Source organism: Thalia democratica, chromosome 7, assembly GCF_965202585.1.
Source record: "Thalia democratica chromosome 7, ktThaDemo2.hap1.1, whole genome shotgun sequence".
Taxonomy (NCBI): Eukaryota; Metazoa; Chordata; class Thaliacea; order Salpida; family Salpidae; genus Thalia; species Thalia democratica.
The window spans coordinates 47,610,192-47,632,188 of NC_139171.1; positions in this window are offsets into that span (position 1 = coordinate 47,610,192).

Here is a 21,997-nt window from a genome sequence, read left to right on the forward strand (position 1 = left end):
ATTTAAAAGTCATATTTGCATTACTTCTATGGAAATCTTCAAATATAAAACATGAAAAGCTGCTACGGTACAAAATAAACTAATTTTAAATGGCCATAGTTAGTTAAAAGTTTTATTACGAAAACCTAGGAAAAAAGTTAAAAAACAATGTTACTCACTAAATCAGATTTGGAAAAGGTTTTTATTAATTAAACTGCGCCAATAGCTTGAAGTGATTAAAGTAAATAAAAATTGAAGCGTTGTTCATTAATTTTGAGTACACAATAAAGACTAAACAGACAAATAATTAATCTAATTTAAAGTTTTTATAAAAGATTTTACAACAGTTGTGGTTAGAACTGTAAACTTTATGTCTTTCTTATGCCTTGCCTAGAAAAAATTCTACTGTTTTTAAACAGTTCAGTATTTTATCGACTGATAAAACTAAATTTACACGTTGTACTACTAAACTTTACAAAACTTACTTTTCTCAAAAGAAAGTCAATACTTGGCCACGTTTCATTTCCAAATGTAGCCAAGTAAACACCTTTGGAAGACCACAATCTGATGCTTCTGTCAGAGCTGCTTGTGAGGAACACTTTTTTGTTTTCGACCAATAAAACTTCTTGTATTGAAGCCAAGTGACACCTTTCTGTCATTAACAGCTTCGGTGCATCATTTATTATTTTCAGTTCCCAACAAGACGTTTTGGACTAATAATGAATAAAAAAAATATTAACCAAATTTTTTGTATTTTCTGAATACACGTTTTTTCGTTTAAATATAATTCGTCTGATAAGACGTTAAACAATTTCTATTAATTTCAAAAAAACTTTTTACACTAGTTTAATTCATCTAGACAAAATTTTTTTTTATCTGTGTTTAATTTTAACACTTAATCATGGTAAAGAAAAAAACTATAGGCGACAATTCACAACAGGAAACTATTTAAAAAGCAGGACATAAAGTTGCTAGTAAAACTATAGGTTTTAAAATAAGTGTTCATTTAAATTTTCAATTACCATGAACAACTTCATTAAACAAATTTCTACGTAAAATGTATGTAAACACCACTAAATTTACAAAAATAAGTACATTTTTATGTGATAAATTATTTTTTATACTATACTATTATTAAAACAACTCCACATAAAGCAAACATAACAAATCTTAGTAGTATTTTTAAAAGAATCGTTAATTTATTTCTAACAAAAATGGCTTTCACTTAACAGAAGCTTTAAACTGTTGTGTTACAGTTAAATAATTAAAAAAAACATCAGCTCAAACTTAACTAATATGGTAGAAAAAATAAATCAATAACACTAACAGTCCAATCACAGGTTTTATTTGCTTCCAAAATATGCTTGTGATCACAGTAGCCAGATATGTCCCAAATACGAACATAACCTTCACTATCACCTTGGTATTTAAAAAATAATATACATGCTTATAACTTAAAACCAAAATAACTATTGTCATATTTTATTAATCTTATATAGTGTTTTAAACATATATTAGATTGTAGAATTTATTTAAAACTCAATTTACGAAAGTTACTAGTTAATATTTTTACCAACAAAATCGATAGCGTTAGATGAAGCTCTTGTTGCTTTTAATTTTTTAGCTAGAGAGTCTGTTTTATATTCTTATCATACATCTAAACATTTTACTTTAAGTTGTTTCTAACTAAATGGCTTTACATTAAAATTTTTCTTTAATACTAATCTTGTGTATTTTTTCTTAGTACAGCGTGAGTGTAACCTTTTAAGGTTGTATTTGTATACTTTTTTTACTAAATAATAAATTTTTACAATACGAAACATTTTTTACGCTAATTTTTTTTCTAGTTTTGTTCATTTATTTACAAAGGAAAATACATCTATACTTCCTATGTTAAAAATTCACTAAGTAGCCATTTTTTGTGTGGCTAGTTTTTAAACGGAATCTGTAAAAGTTAGTATTTTTTGTGTATTGAAATTTGATGAATGCTAAAGTATTACTTATATATTAAAATGCTAAGCTTTTATAACGTGATATTATAAAATGTGAGCAAAGTATTTAATACTGACTTATTGATTTTGTGTTAAACATCAATTATCATAGTAAATAAAATATATATTTGACATTTTAAAGGTTTTCAGTTTCTTTAATAATTTTGTTTTAAGGTTATTTTTGCTATTGGTATCCTTCTTTTAGAAGGATATTACAATTAAAATTAATTTAACTAAAGCTAAAAAAGAAAACAAATTTATAATGATTAGTGTTATTACATTTAACTAGTAATATTTTTCCGGATTACTGCTATATTAGTTTTATAGTTTTAGTGAAATATTAAAAAAAAACAAAGTCTTAGATATTGTGCACTACCATAGTATACATTAAAACAATAATATAAGGTTTGTAGATAGCTTAATTAAATATTTTAATTTTTTAGGGTTAAAAAATAAATAAAACTTGTTTATAAAGAAAAAAAAAACTGTTAGCTTCAAAGGGGTTGGTTGAATAGTTTATCCCAACAAAATACAAAAAAAAGTCCATCTACCTGTGATAAGCGTGTTAAACTCGCTGTTACAGGCAAACGTAGTTACAGTTATATTATCTAGCTGACGAGTCTTGACGAGGAAGTAGCCGACCAGTCCCCCATTGATGCGGTAGTCCCACACGCAAATGTACCCACAACCACAAGCCGCTAACAAGTTGCCCTCCAACTCAGAGCTCGTTCGATTTTGCAGGAACATCACTTTTGTGACCGACTTGTCGAACAGCTGTATACTTTCAACATCCCAATTTTTAGGCTTTCCGCTGGTTCTTTTTTCAGCTGAAAGTTTTAACAAGTTTCAGCTAAAAAATGATCTATTTTATAATGTTTAATGCAAAACTGATGCAAAACTTGGTACGTTCAAAAATTCAAACAACAGTCTGTTTTCCTTGTATATTACAACTTAATTAAAACAATTATTGCATTTTAAAAGCTTTATAGTTAAAAATCAGTTCAAATACAGATATCAAAAATCTGAATAGTATAGTATTGAATAATCAGTTTTTTAGTGATAAATGCACCCTACTTTTTATGACTAAAACCTTAGTTTAGGCATCAATTTTTATTTGTTTTTTTTTCTAAGAATAAGCGTAATAGTCATTTCTTGAGATGAAAATAAACTAACGAAACAAATACCTTATAAACTTCTTTTTGTAGTTGAATACATGATATGAGTACTTTAGATTAGACATTAAATAGAGACAAAAACTAATTTTAATTTTTATATTTTTTGTTTCTGTTATATTTGTTATAAGTTTAGACTTATTGAAACCAATATACAAAGATCTCTACTTCTAGAGGAGAATTGATATAGTTTATTCTTTCAAGAATTTATCTAGTAAATTAAGTTTTGGTCAAAGACCTCGTCAGTACTCATATAAAATCTAGAAAGATATTTTTAACAGTCATGGAAAATAGTATTTAAACAAAACTAATCATTTAAACAAAAACAAATCTTTACTTAAAAAAAATAAAATTTTAATCTTAAAGTTAAATTTATGGTAAAATTGAAACTTCAGTTAAGTTTCTGCTTAGTAATTAATAGTCAAAATGATTAAAATTAAAGTAAAAGTAATAATAAAAACCTAGACGTTGGTTATTTCATAACTATTACAAGCATATATTTTATTTAAAATTTTAGATAGCTATGCCATAATTCAAAGTTACCACATTAGAATGTATTCTAACTTAAAACTCTTTTACAACTAAAAACTATCAGTTCATTATCACAATGTTTATTTTCAAAAGTTTGAAAGATAAAACAAGAAGCCTACATCTAGGTTCTTATTTTATTTTTAATCTTTTGACTAGTAATTACGAAGCAGAAAGTTAATCAAAATATCTATTTTCCTAAAAATTTAACCTCAAGATTTAAAATTTGTTTTGTTCTTGTATAAAGATTTGTTTTTGTTTAAATGTTTAGTTTTGTTTACGTACTATTATTCATGACTGTTAAAAATATCTTTCTAGATTTTATATAAGTACTGACGAGGTCTTTGACCAAAACTTAGTTTACTAACTAAAGTCATGAAAAAATAAACTATATATGTTCTATTTATTATAAAAGTCCTAATTATTTTACACAATATTCTTTCAAGTTTCAGAAGTTTAGACTCTAATTTAAGTTTTTTTTTAAACACAAAGTGTATAAAAACTGAAAAATATTAAAGTTTTATTTCGTTTATTAAATTTTTTTTACTAAAATATTTTTGTAATTTTGTTATTTTGTAATGGTTTAACTCCTTAAAAAAAGTTATAGGTTATAAGATATAAGTTATAGTAAAGTTTAGTAATGGCAAAACAGTGTATTATTAAAACCAGACTTTATTAGAAAAAAAGGACAAAAACTTAATATTTACTTGTAGTATCTGTTTTAAACGATAAACACTATTTTTATTTTTTTAGAAAAGGGGACGCGTCATAGTTGCACAGTTAGTTTAATGCTTAGATAGTATTTTTTACAAAGAATGTGTTTTAGGTTAAATAATAAATCGAGTGTAAAAGGTGAAGGTTAAGAGTTCATGGTTTAAAGGTTTATGGCTTAGTAAATACAGTTAAAACAAGGCACTAAAGTTAAATCCCAAAGTCAGTAAAACACCTTACAAAAATGAGGCCGTGAAAATAAATTAGCTACCAAAACAAAAAGTATAAAATCGCTTGTACAAACTTTAGTTTTTTTAAATCTCAAACAGTCGTAAGCAATTAAATACATCAAGGTGAATAAAAACACTAACGGTTCAGCCACGGAAGATTAGACGGTAGCTTCAAAGCGTCGTTACCCCTGATATCTCCGTCTGCTGTGCTCAGTGTAATTTGCTGTTTGAAATTGTGCCGGTCTTCCTTTGACATGAAGGCCTTCGCAGCTACGTCTGACGTCATCCTTGCAGTTATGATATTTTTAAAATTTGTTAAAACCATTACTAAGTTCAATAGGTAATTAAAACAACTCATAACTACAGTGCTACTAAAGTTTAATAGTTAACCAACTTTTTAAATATTTTTCAAATGTAAAACTGAAATTATTAAAAGCAATTTCTTAAATATGATTTATTGATAATTTCTTTTTCAAGTTGTATAAATCCTTCAAACAATTTGAAAAAAGAAAAAAACAATTATCAGTTACCCTGTAAATACTATCCAACAGTAAATAAGTATCTTTTGCTAGATTAAAAAGTTAAATGTTTTAATGCTTTTTTCAAAAGCTCTAAAACAAAAAGTGTTAAGATAAAAGATTCGTCATTACCTTGAAGCAGCTATGTGCTTAAGCACAATCGGCAGAATACTGCGGTACATATTAAACGAGTTTATCAGGCTTCCTGTCCTCGTGTTCCACAAAAATATATCGCTGTCAAACGACGAACTTGCCGCAATGTTTTCAGTTGCTTGTATATCTTTTGAAAATTGTTTTAGTTTTTTAGTCATTAAAGTTTTTCTAAAGTTTTATTTTGACCAGCGAACAAAATTACCTACGGAAGAGATGTCGCTTGCATGAGATTTGTGGTAGTGTTTAAACGCTTTTCGACTTTCAAAGTCGCTAAAGTAAGTGATAGTTTTACTTGTTCCTGCAGCGTAAATAAAGTTCCTGTGAAAACATAAACAATTGACTTCTTTGTTCGGAAAGGCAGCTCGGAAGCTTTTTATCTTTGCACCGTTATGATAGTTCCAAATGTTTAACACTCCATTACTAAGACCTGCAAGTTTTAGTTTGCTCTAGTAAAATATGTTTTTTATAAAAAAAGTTGTAAAATTTATAAAAGTAAACAAGTTAAAAAATATTTTGTAATTACAACTACTGTAAAAAATATTAAACGCTTTTTTAGATAATGCCAAAAAAAAAACTGGTTTTAAAAGTGAAATGCTTGTGTTACTGCTTTTTTAAGGAAACTAATAAGAACAAATATGTTGTCTAATTTATAATGCAAAACATTTCTTAAAATCTTTATTTGTTTTAATACAGCAACCATTTATTAAAATCAAGAACATACAATAAAGATTTACAGTTGCAAATCTTAGGCTAGTCTAGAAGACGTAGAAAGTAATGCAAGAGTGATATTAATACAAAATGTAATATTAGAACAATTATTTATATAACTTTTTTTGAAAATAAAGCAAAGAAAGTTTAAAATTTTTAAAGCTATTATTCTTACGAGGAATGATTTTCTTTTTAAAATTCAATAACTAAAAATTAAAGAACTCAAAAAAATTAAAGTTAATAAAAACACGTGTATTACGAAAGGATCAATAAAAAATAAATGCATAATAAACTTTATGTTGTACAATGTTGAATATAAACTTTTCTTAAGTAAAAAAATGTAGCAATAAAATGAAGTTGTCGAAACTACTGGTTACCTAAGTTGAGTTACTTTCATAGAAAATTATTTTTAAAATCATAGAATGCTGAAAGTTATGCCAGTTATAACTTTACCGATTTTTAATAGAATTTTTTTTTAGTTAGAAACTATAAATACTTAGACTAATGTTAAGTCTTTTAAATAAACTAAACAATTGTTTAGATAACTAACAAGAGTTTTCTTAAAAGTTTATTTTGATACTACTGTTTTTTAGTGTATATTAGATGTTGTACTAGTGATTAATAATTTTCAAAGAATCGATAAACTTAAACAAGTACAGAAAAAAAAATCCTTTTTTTTTAAAAGCTTTGTATCAATAACAGTTTCAATTTTAGTATGCTAAAAATTATTGTGCATTGCGTTTATAAATTACACTTTAAGTGGTTCGGTATATAATTTTTTAAATATGAAAAAAACGCAAATATTCGCTAGTATTATAATTTATATATAATAAAGTTAATTACAAAACTTAGTCATTAAATTTTAGAACTTTACAAACTAAGTAAACATATGTTTATAAATAAGTTTGTGTTATATTAATTGCTGAAAAATAAAAGGATCAAATAACAATTTGAAGTATACTAAAATATTTTTTTATAAAAAATTGTAATTTTCTTCGTAAAGGATATTTAAAAATTTTTAAAGTCAGAGTTATAAACTTAACTTATTAGTGAAATGCCGAACTGATTTGAAAATAGAATGACTTATGCATTAAAATGTGTTTATCATTCGACATGTTAAAAAAAACTGAAAATATTTTTTTACTAACCTGTAATTAGTCGTCTTTTTGTATTGTCAAAAGCTATTGATGTCACTTGGAGATTATTTTTTTCTCTAAATACTTGCTTTTTTTCTCCAGTATTAAGATCCCAAGTAACAACACTTGAGTCTAAACTTGCGCTTATGATCTAAATTTGTTGTCTATTTTTTTTATTAAATGTTTTTTTTTTCAACTGTAATTGTTTCGGTACATTCAAAATGCATACATATAATTTAAAATTTACGTTGTTATATCAATTATTTAAAACTAGATATGAAAATATGTACAAAAGTCTCTATAAATGCTTCTATGAATAAAGTTCGTTTGAGTTGAATGCTTAAAAAAATACCGAAATTTAGTATTAGTTTTAAAAGGTAATATTTACAAAACAGTTTACCTTTTGTGAGCGAAGCTCTGGTCAAAGATATTTTTGCCTTGTGTACGCAACTATAATATATCAAAAATTATAGAACAGAAAAATCTAACAAGGTCGAATTCGGGAGTGTAGAGAAGTCCACTTATTGGTTTGTTGTGCGTCATCATTTTACCAACTTTTTCGTCATACAAAGTCTGCTTGTTCTGATAAATGACGCCCACCAAACTTGCCGCCACAGCAAGAAGCTGCTTGCGCGTGTCGTAGAACAATGACGTCATCGTTCGGTCTCCGAACTTGGCTTTTACGGTGGTGATTTCTCGAACGCACGTGCAGTCGATTAAACTCCAGATTTTTATTATGCTATCCTTTGCCATGCTTATGCATATAAATTAAAGTAAAGATAATTAACTCGAAAATGTGATACTGTCGAAAATAAATTTAAATGCATATAATGCAGCTATAAGTTTTAATTTTGTTATTTATTTGATATTATTTACACGAAAATACTTTTATGACTTTTTAGGAATTTGGTAATTCATAATGTTATGTATAGTTTTTTTGCTTTAAAGTTCTACATACTACACGAATAAACATCTTACAATTCATACAAACAAACATCAAGTGCAATATTTTCATACCTCAAAACCTTGCCTTCGGAACCTTGAATTACTACAAAGTTTACTGGTGCTCTGTGGCCGCTCAAGGACAGAATGAATTTTTTCGAGAACACAGGGCTCCAAATACGGATCATTCCGTCGGTGTGACCCGAACTGACTTGTTGGCGATTCGCATCGTAGTCTATCGAAAGGCTTTTGCTTGCATTGGTGTATACCACAAACCTACAAATGTTCAGAGTTTACAAAATTACAGGTTTGGACATCTTTATCATAGGCAAAAGCAATGAGACTTCTTATGGTCTACAATACTACAAAAATCAAAGCTATATTTATAGTATTTTTAATTTTTATACTAATTCATTATTTAACCGTTGTTAAGAACTTAATTGTATCTGGGGATCTCATTTATCTCATTAATTAACTGAGTAATACTTTGTTTTATCAAATAATTCTTGTATTTTAGTAAGTTCTTCCTTTTACACTAATTTTAACATACTTGGAAAAATATTTAACTGTCATTGTACAGATCGAACAAAAAATAGAAAGTTAAAGGTTTTATACTTTTTAAAAAATTACTATTATTGTTTTTGTATAGATCTTAGAAAGTATTCATCTACAAAATTTTTTCCAGCCAAAGTAAAAAAGAAAAACTTTATTTAACCCAAGCTTACAATTTTCTGATATACAAAACGATAAGTAGCATCGCAAAACGTGTGTTTAGTATACCAGAAACATTGAAAGTTTTAAATACCTTCTAAACACACACAGGTCTTTCTTAATTTCTGTTGAAGGCAGAAGTTCAACGTATATAAGACTCTCTGCTTGTGAGTTGCAACAAGCTATGATTATTTCGTTTCCCTAAAATCAGAAAAGTATGTTTAGGGTCAAATGGTTATTTCACGCATTAAAAAAAAAACCTTAATTCAAAATAAATTTATGTAATAATTAATAAGGTACCTTGCTGTTGTAAAACAACTTTATACTTCGTACCCAATCTTTAAATTGAAATTGGAATTTTTGACATTTCATGGAAGTCAGGTTACCAATGAGGACTTGTTTAAGTGGCAACTTGCCTTGGCATATATTTTTCGCTGCAAGCAAACATGTGCTAGCCAGATCAAAAAACCTTAGGTAGTAAATGCATCCGTTTGAATCTCCCCAAACTAACGTACTAAGGTTGTTCGTTAAAGGATTTTCAAGGTATTCCAATGAAAACGCACTGTGCTTTAAGTCTACAAAAAAAGTAATACTTTGTTAGTCATGGTTTAAATTTTTAGGTTCATTACTACACTTTTAAATAAATAGATTTAGCCAGTAAAAAAGTATTTATCTCTTTTAAGGCTAATTTAGTAATAAAAAACAAGTACCAAAAAACATTTTAAGTTTATAGTATACATATACAGTTAAAAATAGGTTATTGATTCATGTAGGTAAGCTTTTTACCAATAACAAACAAAAGCTAAACAGCAAACAAATGCACCAACGAGTTATTTCTATTTCCTTTCTGATTGGTCGATCGTACTTGACGTCATAGAACAACAGTTTCAAGTCGTCAGTTCCGAGAACTAACAAGCCGCTGCTCGACATGACACAAGTGCTTATGTACGACGGTTGTATCACCACGTTCTCATTGCGAAGGTTCAACGATCGCTGAAACAAATTCAAAACTTAGTTTGATTACAAATACAAAACTACAAAACAAAAGTTTTGAGAGACTTCTTTACTTTTATCATCCTTTATTTTAAACCTGTATCGACCAGTCTTTTTTCCAAACGCAGAGTCCGCCGTCATGAGAAAGAGTGATGTACTCGCTTCTTCTAGGGAGTTTTACGTGCTTTTTGTTAACTTGTATGTAGTTCTGTTAAGTTTAAATTTTTTAGAATGTGTTTTTTCTTGCAGGTCAATTATGAAGTAACTTAGTTTTTACTTCTGTTTATGACCGTTTATCAATAATTGCAAAGATCGCCTGTACACAAAAGTTTAATACAATTTATACGATGATAAAAACAAAAAGTAACTAGTTTATATACTAAATTAAAAATCTAATAAAATGAAAGTTTATAAAGTAAAGTTTGCTGATCAGCTGTCGATGACAGATAGGTGTTTTTGTACACCAAGTCCTTAGAAAACAATTTTAAGGATTTTTTCCTGTTAAAAAAACTTTTAATCAGCCTTTGTTTATTTCTTGACCAGTTTGTTTCAACATTCATTTTGTTGAAGTGATTTTGCAACCTTACCTCAAGCTCTAATATTCTTACTACAGGTTCAACGTGAAAAAGAGGCAACTGATGCACGATACGAGACAGACCGTACAGCCCACCTTCGCCCACCTTGTTAACAGAACTTTTGTGCATGTGCTCCTTGAGTATGAAGTCTATATACGAGTTCCAACTGACCTTATTTAAACTCGAAGTATCAATCTGTTTAAAAATAGGTATATTCTAACTTTTTATCTTTTTTTTTAACGTCTTAAAACTAAATTATTTTAAACTGTTCGTAAAACGGCATGAATTTTTTAAAAACAAAACTAATGTTTGCCCAAAAGTGGACGGTATTGAACTCTTTTGGAAACCTTATTTTATTATAACAGATGCAGAAAATCTAGATGTATAATTTTTTGAACTAACAAAATTTTACCTGAAAGTTAAACACTAATACTTTCAAATGTCATATAAAAATGCTTGAAAAAAATAATAGATGCATAATTGAATTCAAAATAGGTAGTTAAAATCTCATCGAAATCTCCATAATTAGTTAGAGAAATTTCACTACACAAATGAAGTACCTTTTTGAAAAGAAGAGTTACTTGTTCATTGGTCGACAAGTAGCTTTCTTCGTTTGAATCTTTAACAATTGAAAGAAACCTTTCAAGGTCAACACTCTCAGATTTACCTAATTCGTTAAAATTTTTGTTAGTGAAAATTAAAACTACTAAAATTTGATATTGAAAACACTTCTTAAAACAAACTGTCGGCTAAAACCTACAAAAATTGACGTTATAAAGTTTTTATAAAATAAATTTGGAACTGACTCAGTATTCTTTTTCTAAAGACTTCACTAATATTTTTTATTCTAAATTTCCTTACTTAGATTTATTTAATTTATAAGCACAAAGAGTTCTTAAGTACTTCAATAAGCATATATAACTTATAAAACTGTTAGCAGATAACTACCATGTAATTGTTGTGAAAATGTTTAGTAAACATGGTAATGAAAACGACGCTTAAAACATAGGACCTGATGTATATAAAGACCTCGCGGTAGTCGAGCTACACGATTGTTTATTTACTTTATCTATTTTGCGCATATGCATATCTAACTTGACTTTCTAAATTTTTCAAGTTGTTTTCGAAATGCTTTTTCATTTTCTCTCTCTAACTTTGTTTTGACAAAATCTTCCACAACTTCGACACAGCCTGTTTTCTTGTTGTACACCTATGACAAGGTTTTTATTATTATTTTAACTCTGTCTTTTTTTAATCTAAACCGTAGAAAACTGAAATTAATATAATCCTGAAGTTTATTTAGAAATAAAACAATAAAAACGAAATGATAACTATAAAAGCAATTCTACTTCAAACTTAAAAGTTTGACTGTAAACAACTGTTGATAACACTAATAATCATACCAGTTTCACATCGGGAAGGTCGTCAGAACTATCCTGCTTCTTTGTTGCGTTTCTCGTTGAAGTAAACTTGTTTGATTTTTCTACACTGGAAAATTTTTTTTTATTAAGAATAAAGAAAAGTCAAAGTGTTTTGTTTGTTTATATGTTGATACAATGTATCTAGAATTTAAATCATTGCTTAAAATTAGAATGTTTTGACAGCTTTTAAGCTTGCTAGTTTTATTTCAGTTTTTCAAATAGCAGTGTTTACTTAGTAATTTCTTCTGGCATAGCGTTTAGTTGTGTGTTTGGTTCATTCTTTTTCTTACTCTTACTTGACTTTTCTTTCATATTAAATGTAGCTATGCTTAAGATACTAACTTAAGGTGTACTTAATATGTACTATTTTAATTTTAATTAGTAAGATCGAATTTTAATTTGTAGCTTCATCGAGTGACGTACTACTATGAGATTTATTTTATCAAAAAATATTTTAAAACTTTCTGAAAGGTTTCTATTTAATAAAGATATTACTTTTAAAATTATTATAAGAAATAAATAATAATACTAATTCAATAGCAAAAAAACAGAAAAACCTAGTAGATTAGTATCACTATTCAAACCTATCAAAAAATATAGAACTTTTTCGAATTTATTAATTCAAAATCCTACGGCTAGAAAAGCACCATAAACTACATAGAAGAAAAAATACCTAAAGTGTTATCAAAGCTTTAACTTGTCACGACAACCGAACTTTGATTGAAAAAATTATTAATTTTGACGTTGCTATGAGATTATGGTAGGCAGCTTTTCTAATTGAAAAATGTTCGCAGATCATGAAATTTGATAAAATATGCTGCTTAAAAGCAAAATTTTACCAAAATGTTCATTAAGTAAGCTAACTATCTACTAAGGTCTTCATGCTGCGAAATACTTCGCAGGTCAGAGATTTGTGTTTTGCGGGCGGTTTGTAGCCCAACCCTACTATGAGAACATCTATTAAGATTTATAAAACTGAAACTAAGATAAAAGTGTACAAGTTTATGTTGTTATTTTTAGAAAAAAAAAAATTACTTTGTTTTCATTTAAGTAAAGTAGTTACTTTATTCAATATTTTCAATCTAAAGATTTATCACTAAAAATTATTTTTATTAAATTACTAGAGCATTGTTTAACCAATCATAACTTTTTGTTTTTAAATGCAATACTAAACAAATAAAGTTTAGTTGAAAATATATATGTGGTATTGTAGTCTAAACGAAATAGATAATGATTGTTTGAAAAAACTCGATAAGCCATCTAAAAATCACTAAATCGTATTCTGTTCAACTATTTTTTTAATATTTAACAAGTTTTTAGATAAATTTTAAACTTTGATAATCAAACTCCTTCGTAGTAATTTCAAATAAGTTTTGTACAAGTATAAAAGGTAACATTATTAATTACATATACAACTCACTAAAATAAAAGCTTTAATCACAAATAGTACAGCTTTTAAAAACTATAAATTTGACTTTGCTATAAAATTTATGTATTTAATTTTTTTTTTTAATCTTTAATTCTTTTTAAAAACTATAAAAATAGCTTATTTTGTGAAGTTGGAATCACTATAAATCTTCGTAACTTTTTTTTTTCAAGACACATCTCCCAAAGAACTATCGACTGAAGTTTGGTTTCGTTGGCACTTTCTTGTGAATTCAGTAAACTATATTTACAGCTTTATTTTCCTCTACAAATGTTAGACGCACTGACCCAATCAAGACTTGCGCTTTCCTGTGAAAAGCCATGAGTTATTGTTCCGTAAGTTACGTTGTGATGAGTGTAGAGAAGATCTGTAAAATTTGACGTTTATCTTGTACAACATATCAGACCTTCGAAACTTCTTAGGTTATATCACTCTAACAGTGTTCACTGTTTGTTGTCTAAAATGCAAGTTCATTTATTCGGCTTCAAGCGTAGGAAGGCAGCTTATCCTGAGGCTCGTGTAATCAAAAATGTCAGTTGGTAGTTTAGTTGGCCTCAGCGCAGGTTCTTCTTTAAAATATACCAGTGCAACTTTTTGAAAAAAAAGCAAAACTTTGATCTTTTTTGTTCTCTACGTGACTTAAAAGTGATCAAAACAGAAACCGAAACTTGTGCTCCTGGATAATAAAAGCAATGCTGCAAGAACCCATTCAAAATTTATTAAAGCAGCGTGGAATCTTTTAAGAGGTCCAAAGCTGAAGTCGACAGTTAGAATAGCAACAGACGTAGGGTTTTCTAAAACTTAGGTTTTATTATATATCATTTTATTATATATTACTCGTATTACTATTTACTTGTTTTTACCATAACACTTTTATTATGCATTGCAATGTATGCAGAAGTTATATTATTATACGAAAAAATTGATTTTTGTACATATCCGGAATTTTGGTTATCCGGACATGTTTACAGAAAAATCTTGCCCAACGTGTCCGAGTAAGTGAATAAGCACTGTAGCAGTTTTTGAACAGAGAAAGAACTTTGGGTGCACGAGCCCAAATCGAGGAGTGCGGGCCTCAGCGGACGAGAGCATGAAATAAAAAAATTCCCAGCCTGCGTGAATGTAGATTTTCGAAGTAGGACTCTCTCCGGCATAATTTTTTGATCGTAGATCGCAGCGTCGAGGCAACGTGCTGCGGTCAAAACTTTTTTGGCGCGTGAAGATTGTACAAGCGCAATTAAAATCTCGTGTGCCATCATGTGATAGCAACACGTAAAATCTGTTTCGATTATTTCGCCAGCTATTTGATCTGTTGCGAAACTGAACAGATGAAAAGTTATCCAACACAACATGATTCTATTCGCCCATGAGCTTGCTTTTTATTTTGTAGCTGTTTTTTATCTAAACGAGATAAATAAACTAAAATTGAGAAACTGGTGATGAAGTTTTACGATAAACAAATGAAGATTTGAAAAGTTTTGTAAATATAAAAATGTATTTATTTAGAATGCTTTAGGTTTAGAAAATTAAAACGATTTCAAAAAAGGTTTTGATTTTATTTATAGAAAATAAGCTTATTTTTTATTTACATAATTTAGACAGATAAATATAAAATAAGCGAAAGAATTCAAAAGCTACCTGTTTGAAACAATATATACAAAACATTTTGTTAAAACTTAAATTTAACAAAAAAATTAAATGATCTTTAAATTTTATTTCGGAAAAAAAATTAAAAACACCAACTTGTACAGGTGAGTGAATACTCTTATACTTGTTTTTGTTCAAATTTTACCGTAGAATGCTTTTCACAAGTAGGGAATTTTAGCAATATACTCGCAAGATCTATTGAAAACACCATCGAAACTTTCTAAACATCATCCACACAGATCCAATCGAGGTTGGCGCTCAACTTGGTGAACTGCTTAGCGCTATGCTTAAAGTTTTGCCGCAAATTTTAAATCCGTAAGTTGTGTTACAAGAGTATAAGACGGCTGAAACCACCGTCCGCTTTGACACTCATCATTGAACCACCAAAAGTGTATTTAAACTCAACAGGCAGCCCTTCTTCAACAACGGTCACTGTTTTCATTTTGTGCTGTTCCGTGCCTCCTTTGAAACCCATTTGCAACTCGTCAGCTTTCACTGCGGGGTAGTAGCTGAGTCTGGAGTCGGTATACCTCAGGTAGTCATCAGGAAGAAAAGCTGTCCGTAAAGAATAGTGGTAAAACTCTTCTTTGAAATATACTAATCTGATATCCTGATGCCGGCTTTTATGCAATTCAGGACGAAACCAAAAATCTGATGACTTTTCTTGCCCTAAAATTGCCACCTTGATTTCATCAACCATGCATCTATCTACGCTGTCAAAGCAGTTCGCCGCTGAAATAACCCATTTTCGATTGATGGCAGCTAGCAAAAGATCCAAAGCTGAAATCGACAGTTAGAATAGCAACAAACGTAAGGTTTTCGTGCTCAGAATTTTGAACTATTGCGTGAGCTGGTGTTCTGTGGCTAATTACTTCTTCCACCCAGCCGATGTAGTCCAATGTTTATGTTGCTTCATCGGGGTATCAACCTTGCTGGCAACATTTGCTGTTGTTTCTTTCGCCAGATGTTACAAATGCGTGCACAACGTTATTTTCATCAACAATAAGCCCCCTGGAGTCGCCATCAGTAATTCCACTTTTGCCAACTGTGTCAAACCGAAGAATTTCATCGTAATTTGTATACAAGTATGTGAAAGAGATTTTATAAAGCCTATTTCTGTTTAGTCCGAATCCGTAAAAGTTATAGCAGTTTCTCTCCACCATTTTTTGATTGAAGTTAGCAAATGTTGCTACTTTTAGACGGTGGGTATGCACGTCTAAGGGCTCTGCTGTCATGACTGGCGCAATGTCGAACGGATTTTTACGTGACGTTTGACAAGAACTCTGGGTGCACGAGTCAAAAATAAGGCGCTTGAATCATCTTGAACTGGGGAGAAGAGGTAGAGTTGTTTACCAAGTCGGCGTGAATAAATATTCTTGACACGGGTTCCTTTCTTCCCAGCCATTCGACGTCGGAAAACTGAGCGTCGAGGCAGTGTGCTGGAGTCAAAACCCACTGGCGCGTGACGATTGTACCGGCGCAAAAGAAAAACGAAAGATTGCTCTCATCTGATAGCATCACTTAAAATCTGGGCAGGTCTCTTGTACCGATTTCAGCTAATCGCCCGGTGACCTGTTCCGCAGCCAAGTTGATTACGCAAACCAAATGCCCAACAGAATTTAGTTTTCAGGCATGCGCTAGCTTACTTAAGATAAAAGTTCTAACTATCTGAAAAAAAATATTTGATAAATTTAATGTAAATGAACAAACAACCAATTGAAGTGAATTTAATAACCGTTTTTCATAAAAAAAAGAATAATATTTTGAAAAAGATATTTTTTGATTCGAAAGTAAATTTGTTATAGTATACAGTAACCTCTCGAATTTTTACGCACTCGTGACGTTACGCACTCTTGTTTAGTTACGCATTTTAAAATTCTAAAAAAAAATACTTTTTTTTTAATATTGCACAAATTAGGTTTATTGTATATTCTAAATTTAAAATATGTTTTTAAATGCTAACTCACCTCTCTATATCTTTAGACTTTGTTAACTTATGTTCCTTGACTAGTTGATAAATATTTACTTATACCTCGAAAAATCCATTAATATACCTTTATTACTATGCAACACAAGTTTATCCTTATGTGGGCAAAGGTCAAATTAAAAAAAAAGTTGTAGTAAGATAAACGATTTTTATTAAACATTTTTCTTATATTTTATATATTTTTTTCAAAAGAAGAAATCCATTATAGCACCAAGTGCAAATTTTTGTCAAAGGCTATAGAAACAAATTTTAATATAGACACCAAACCATTTCTTAACTGTAAACAAATGCTTATTTATAAATATAATTATAATTTGCTAAGTAGAATAGAATATAAATGTTAAGTATAAAATAAGTCACATAAAATTAAAGATAAAATCTACTTATTATTAAAACTAGTAAATTTTTCTACAAGTATTACTATTTTATATAAAGTTAAATCCTTTTTTTAATATATGTATATCTTTTGTTTTCATATTTTATAAATAAAATAAACAAATTCTTAAACGTGGGAAAGTCCTAAGTCTGCTTTTAATTCAGGGTTTCCCAAAGTGGGCGATATCGCCCCCCTGGGGGCGATTTTAGTAAGTCGGGGGGCGATAATTAGTAAGGGGGCGAAAGGGTGGGCGATAACTAGTAAGGGGGCGAAAAGGGGGCGATTTTGAAATTTTGGGCTGTTAAATTAAATAAAATTTTTAATTTTTAAATTGCTATTTTACTAATTTTAGCTTGCCATTAAATATTTGACCCTGAGCTAAAATTTAAACCGAAAAGCTTTATTTTATTTATGTAAAATATAGAGACAAAAATTAAGTGCTTATGACTCCTACTTTCAAGTAAATTACATATTTTCATTCATGTATTTTCTTATTTAACAATTACATATATCATAGACGATCGGAATCCCTCTCATCATTTTATAACCTGACATATATGTTATTTGGGATCATAAATCGTTCATAAAAATCAATGTTATATATTATTAAGTTTCTAGGTAAATTGGCAACCTTGTATAACTTTATTTCTTATTCTAACTTAGTGACTTTTCAAAAAACAATTGGAAATATCATGAGGTGATAGTTATATTACCTCATGATATTTCCAATTGTATTTTGAAAAGTGACTGACCTTGAGCTAAAAGTGAATTTTTCCAAAGAACGAAATAAAAGCTTTTGGACTCAACAAAAACTAAGGCAAAAGTATCCAATCATTTGAGAGGAATATAGATAGTTGTTTATAGTTTTTCCTTCTAGCTTTGTTGTTGAGAAAGCTTTCCGATCAGTTATCAACATCTTGAACAAGAGATCTAATCTAGATATTTGTAAAGGAGGCTTTTTATTACTGATTAAGAATCAGATAAGAAAAACTTGCAAGCAGTCATGAACCTCATCCTTCACATTATATTAGACTTCAGTAGCAGAAATTATTTTATGAAATTTTTTTGTTTTATTTAATCTTTCAACATACTTTTTATTTAACCTGGTTTGTATTGTATTTAAGTAGTCTTTTTATAATAAAATTTTATTAAGTTATTTATTCTACAACAGATTTGCATTATGCCTAATAAATATTAATTACGGTAGACTTCCTCTTGAGTTCGCACTTTTTACCCAAAAAAAAAGTTCAAACTTATATTTTCTAAAATTTAACTTAAATAAAGTCTATTACTAACTAAGTATTAATAGAACAAAAATTCATAACATTTAATATCATATATAGATCTATTTTTTATTGAATGTTTGTTTTATGTTTTAGTTGATTTTATGTTTATGCATAACGTTATTGCATATAATATATTTAAATTTATCATTTTGTAAAAAAAAAGGTAATAATTTTTGAGTTTGCACATTTTGATTTCGTTCAAAGTGCCAACTCAAGCAGAATTCTTCTGTATTTATTAAATCATTTATGTTTTAAGTTTGATATTAGTTTTATTTTGACCTGGTTAATTTTGTAGTTTATATTTGTCGTTTTACATACATTAAAAGTTTTTATAGCATAGTGATTAAAGTGTTTGTTTGAATTTTTTTTGTTATTACTTGTTTAATCTGTATAAATAAATAAATCTTGATGACCATTAAAGTTTTTATTTTAAGTTTTTTTTTTTGGTTTTAAAAGAGTATAGATTTGAGGTCTCTATTTGAAATTACTTCAAATTTTTCATTTAAAAGATTCTTAAACTCAATTTTATTTTCTAACTTGATTTATTATCGTTAAAAAACCCATACATTAAGGAATTTTAAATTATTAATACAAATGTTTTTTATAATATCTTAATTTTTTAATATATTAGCAATTAGAATGTGTTGTTTATTTTAATAGTTCAACACTAGCTTTTAGTTTTTCACTATTTTCTTCTGGTAAATTATCATAGGCTAATGACTAAAAAAAAAATTAAAACAGTATTAAATAAGCCATTAAAAAGACTGCTGCAGTTACAAAACAAGACTTTAAGCTAATTAAAAGAATTTTTAAATCGATTGCTTTCTGTACACAGAATTAACTGTAAAACTTTTGATTTTTTTTTGAATATATATAAAAAAAAATAAAATGTTAAAATTAACGTTTAGTTTCCTAAAGGTTATTCCAAGTCAAATACTATTTAATGGTATTCTATTACAAAACATGTAGTTTAAAAAGTTTAAAATTAAGTTTTTTACTTTACAAGTAACTTTCTTATAATATATCTTAGCATTAAAATTAATAACTTTACTTCATTAACTGAAGCTGTTGATAAAACCACTTTTCATGTAAGATAATCAACCAGTCGGTCAAACTTTCTCAAACTAGATCATAAATTATGTTTTATTATTTATTTTATTATGGGTAATATAAACTGTTCATTTTTTATAGTTTCCTAATCTCTGGAATAGTAATTTTAGAATATGCCTATTTATAAAATAATTTTAGTATTTTGTGCGGCTTAAACAAGTAACTTAGTATTAACTTCTAAATGTCCGAAATTCGTTATATGAGAGATTATTATAATGTCAGGTTTAAATTAAGATTTCAGATGGGTAACGTACGGTTAAGATCCAGTCAAATATCGACATGCTAAGTAACTTGGAAACTAATTGTGCAAAAGTGTCAAAGTTTAGTTTTTTGATACTTAATATTTTGACATACACTTTCAATTTGGTTTTCAGTTCACAATAGTATTTCCTAGATCAGAATAATACTAAATCAATTTATTACAATTTTGCTGGAGTTTTTTAATTTTTTTATATGTTATTTTTCAAATTATGCAGCCCGCAGTTACATTTTTTAAACGAGTTGAAACTAGAAAAGATTTTTTAGTATATATGAATTGCTGACTACAAAAGTTGTCCACCACTACCCTAAAAGTTTCATTAGTTTCAAAACAGTTCATACCTAAACAAGATTAATTACAGATTACACAAGGCTTTTTAGTAATTAAGTACTTTAATAACTTTAACTGGGTTTATAAGAAAACAAATGTAACTTATTTTCTCAAGCCCTGTAAATTACTTTGAACACAGCCCAAAAGTGCGTGCATAAGAAGTACCAGACTAAATTACATTTCGAACACAACTTTTTCGGCTCAAAAGTTTCTACTCAAGAGAAAAACTACTTTGTAAAATCGTGGGGGGGGGCGAATATTTTTCGAATTTCTGAAAAAGGGGCGATTTAGAAAATGAGTTTGGGAAACCCTGTTTTAATTAGAAGCAATATCAAAAAACAGCCATTAAAATAAGTATATTTGATACCTCTCGTATCTTTACGATCTCTCGCATATTTACGCACTTTTTCTGCGGACACAATGTGCGTAAATAAGCGAGAGGTTACTGTACTTATACTATAGTTCTAAATAATTAAATTCTAAATAATAAAAGCATGTATAGAATTAAATAAACTATTTTTCAGTCAAAATTCTAGACAATGACTTGAAATGTTTTATTTTAATTATTTTGACAATATCTTATGAAGTTAAAAAGTTACTTCTCTGTTCACTTTAAATAATTAGTACAAAATGTTTCTTTTATGAAAACGACTTTTATCGTGACTTAAGTGTCTATACTAGCATAAATGAATTGAAAGCCCTTTAAGACGAAAATCTACTCAAAAAAGTTGGTTTAAAGATCTGGTGTACAAAAAAGCTTTTTGGTTTTCGAGACATACACCACGGGTAAAGTTTAATGTCTTGTCTATGGCTAAAGCCCCTTAAACAAATTAGGTTTTATTACCTATTTTGGTGAACAAACTTTATTGGTTTGTGATTTTGGGTTATCATTCAAGTTTAATTGAAATGTTATATTTTGCTGTCCATATAATAGTAAGCTATAAAATCTTAAATTGTACATTCTTAAATCAGTTCACTTCATGATGTTCCCAAAAAAATTAAGAACAAATATTGTGTGTTAAAAATTCAAGTGTTGTTTTTGAAGTCAAGAATTAAAAAGTTTTGTACACATTTAAGTAACTGCATAAAAATTACTAAATTTGTAGACAAAAGCTTACTTTAGACTTTTTAAAGGGAAAACAAACTCAAAAATTTAAATCTCTTAAATTTGCAGTAAAACTTTTTGATTATTTAGCAGAAATAATGCTTAAGTTCAAAACTCACAAAGTAACACCTAAAGAAGCAAACAAACTTATCATATTAACTTATTTTCAAATCTTTTCAGTGTGATTAACAAGAAATAGAATAATGAGTTACTCAAAGTTAGGACCATGCTAAAAAAAACTTTATAAGTTTACCTGTTATATAGCAAGGTACAAGCTGTTATATAACAAATTAAATTTGTTTTTAAATCTTAAACTAATTTGTTACAAACTACTCGGAAGATTAGGTTGATTCCGATTTTTCTGTTTATTTTTGATAATTATGATGAGACTAGAACCTATATCTGAAAGAATTAACAAAACAATGTTATGACAACTGTAATTTGTAAAAATAAACTGCTGTAATAGTTAATAAGTTACTTCATTTATTAAGTAAAGTTTAGATAAGTAAAACACTCAAACACATTATTCGTCACCTGATGAAGTAAAAAACGAAAAAATAAGTTGTCAATAAAAATAAGTTTGTCAAAAAGTACCGAATGTCATATTATTACTTTTTATATCATAAGTATTTTATTTTATTAGTTTCTTCACGTTATAAATCATAATAAAAATAACCCTTTAAAAAACTAATTTAATGATAAA